General features: G+C 28.0%; 1 long non-coding RNA gene across 1 annotated transcript; it reads right to left on the reverse strand.

Moving 5' to 3' along the window:
* Positions 1-1,840: 1,840 nt before the first annotated feature.
* On the reverse strand, positions 1,841-2,853 carry LOC125204449 (uncharacterized). The gene is made up of 3 exons (XR_007173573.2): positions 2,720-2,853; positions 2,546-2,642; positions 1,841-2,026 (listed from the first exon to the last, which is right to left on the reverse strand). It is a non-coding gene; the product is annotated as an uncharacterized LOC125204449 (long non-coding RNA).
* Positions 2,854-3,298: the final 445 nt, after the last annotated feature.

Genomic DNA, 3,298 nt, shown 5'->3' on the forward strand with positions numbered 1-3,298 from the left:
ATTAATATACTACTAGTATATACTACTATAGTACCTATGTAGGATTAGGTAAGAAAAATCAAATAGCATACAAAATCACATTTCTAATTTATGTATCCATGATATAAATCTTGCACAATCACGTACGATATCGGTTTTACAATCCTTTATTCTTTTGTTATTTCAGGGTAATTTATAATTTTGTTTATGGCAAATTAGTTTCAATTGATATATACCAAAATTTCAATTTCTGATAAAAAAATTTACTGTGAGAAGTGAGAACCCTTGTTCATTGAAATGTACATCTGAATTTATATACCAGTGCCAACTATTGTTGCAATCATTTATAAATTTATTGAGTCACTAAAAGACCGACATGAATTCGTTCGTTAACCCTATTCCAAGCTTTTGATAATCTCTATTGTTAGCCTAAATTTTGTTTTAATTCATATCTCATTTGAAAGTCGTAATCTTGAGTATATACATTACGATTGGGAAAGTCATAATCTTGATTAATAAAATATAGTAGTAATTACTTCATAGGGGAGTGATCAATTGCTAACTCATCATTTAATTGCTAATTACAACTAATTTAAGGCCACATGATTTCAAAAAACGTGTGGTCTACAATTTGCCACGTGTAATTTTCGTTTTTATTAATTAAATCGAATTTTTTTTAAAAAAACGCCAAATTAGGGTTTTGGATGAAAATGTCAATATAGTGTTTCGAAAATATCAACACAATGCTTTGAGAATGTCAACACAAATTTAGGATTGACATTGTATATGCTTTATATTGACATATTATCTTAGCTGCATTGACATTAGCCTGTGTACAAAAAATACGAAAATTCTAGATTTTTTTTTTCAAATTTTGACGTCGGAACATATGCGTGTAGTATATCGTTGGAATCCTTATAAAATTATCTTTAATTTGATATATGTTATATGAATTTAAAGTTTTGGGATTTCTTTTAAAAGTTAGTTATAACTAACTTGACATTAATACCCTTATTGATTTTTATTGGAATTAATCCTATAGCCTTATTGACGTTTTTTGTTGATCGTATTGACATTTTGTGGTTAATGATCTAGGTATTTAATTTGAATATCTAATGGCTATTATTGAGTTATAGTTAGCAATTAAGCATTGAGTTAGCAATATAACACTCCCCTTACTTCATATATCTCTTAAAATCATAAAAGTAAAGAGTCTCTTAAAAATAGCTCAAAATCATAAATGCATTTCACCCATTCGTATTATTACATTGCAGTAATAATAATTACTCCTACTACTTCTTGCAACAAAATTGCTCAACTGGGCCTTTTGGGCTAGAATGATACTACAAATCAGTCCAAGGAAAGCCCGATTCAGTTAATGGGCTCTAAATTTTAATCAAGTGTTGGATTATCTTAATTACACGCAGATAAATCGTTTCCTAAATCGTCATTGCCTGGCCCACTACATAACTTTCCTAACGTCGATTGGGTTTGGGGCGTCACGTTATTAGGAGAATCAAATACTCCTACTTTTAGTTTTATGAGTATTAGTATTTGCTAGTACTAAAACTTTATAAATGCAAAGTAGGAATTGGTAAGTAAGAGGAATGATGTGCCATGTGAGCTTTTAATAAAACTAGTATCACGTTTGTGCTATGCATAGATTAATATATTTTTTAAATATTAATTTTTTATTTTAAATTAATTAAATAAAATTAGAATCAATATTAATAATGGACAATATGAGTAACAATTTTAGTTATATGAGAATAAAAAATCTATACAAATCAATATTGAAGCATAATAAATTTGAAACAAATCACAAAATATAATATTTAAACATTAAATCATGGAGTAGGAAGATAAAAATCTATCATAATAAAGAAACCATAATAGATAATTACTCATCATTTTAAAAACTTCTTTATGCACTACATTAACTTTAAAATTAAAATCAACCTCATTATTATAAACTAAAATCCTCAATTCTTCACAACTCGTAAAATAACTCAATTGTCATCTTTAAAGCCGACCGTCTCACCTAAAACTACAATAAAATAAGAAACAAAATCAATTTGCAATGCACAAAATCAATAATCAATATGTATAGATACTTTCGCCTAACAATTTGTATAGTTTTCAATAAAATCAAACACAAATTAAATTATACGTTAAATTTACCAACTGAATAATCCTTCCATATAACTCAAGCTACTTATATATATGTAAATAAAAAAAATTAGCCATTTTAATTTCAACATAATTTTTTTTAACATGGATCAACTACGTTTGCTTGTTAAAGATATGAGATGAGAAAATAAAGTGTTTTTAGAAAAGCATTTTTGAAATTTGTATTGCAATGCAATGCAAGGTGATAAAGAAATTCCACAACTTTTGGAGGGAAAATCAAGATAATCAATTTCATCGACACACGTTTCAAAAGAAAAACAACAATAATTAAGAACTACAGAGAAAAAAACAACTCAAAATTATCATCCATCACACAACAAAGATTTCACAACACACAAAAATCTCAAAGAAAAAGAAACCAAAGTTTGTTATGTACCATAATCTTGTTCTATCGTCATTGGGAATATGATTAAATGCATCCTCCATGGCAAATTTAAGCTCGGCCACTGTAGCGTTTCTCGCCACATGAAGACCTGCAAGATTAGAATTTTATGTTGTTTAACCCCACGAAAAAATAGAATCAAAAAAGGGTCAATTTTTTCATAATTACTGAATGAAGAGCCGTCCAAACAGAGAGATTGAGAAACTGCTGCACCGGAAGCCTTCGGTAGGTGGGAGACCAGTTGTAAAGGGGAAAAGGGATACAAATGCTTTTTAAAATATTTTCATTTGTAACTGTCCCACTATCTTCATTTGTAGCTGCCCCACTCATTCCACACAGGCTTTTATAAATCACACGATTTTAGCTACCCTTTAATTATATATTTTAAATTTAATACTCCCTCCGTTCCACAGTAATAGAGTCATTTCGTTTTCTGCACTCATTTTGGAAAAATAATAGTATTAAATAGTTAAAGCGGAGAGAAAGTAATGTAAGACAGAGAATAATGTAGGGAAGAGTCTTAGCAACAATATTCTCTCTCTTACTTTACTTTTTCCTAATTTTAAATATTTATAGTTATTTTTTCAAAATAAGTACGCAAAATGAAATGATTCTACTACTATGGAACGATGAGAGTATAATTTTTTAAATTAAATGACATTTTTGTAAATTTTTTCAAAACTCCCTTTATATATATTGTATAGATAACAAATTAAGTTTTGATTTTTATGAATTTTATGAAATTAA

Source organism: Salvia hispanica, chromosome 6 (assembly GCF_029641045.1).
Source record: "Salvia hispanica isolate PSC_SH4W2 chromosome 6, Shi_PSC_v1, whole genome shotgun sequence".
Classification (NCBI taxonomy): Eukaryota; Viridiplantae; Streptophyta; class Magnoliopsida; order Lamiales; family Lamiaceae; genus Salvia; species Salvia hispanica.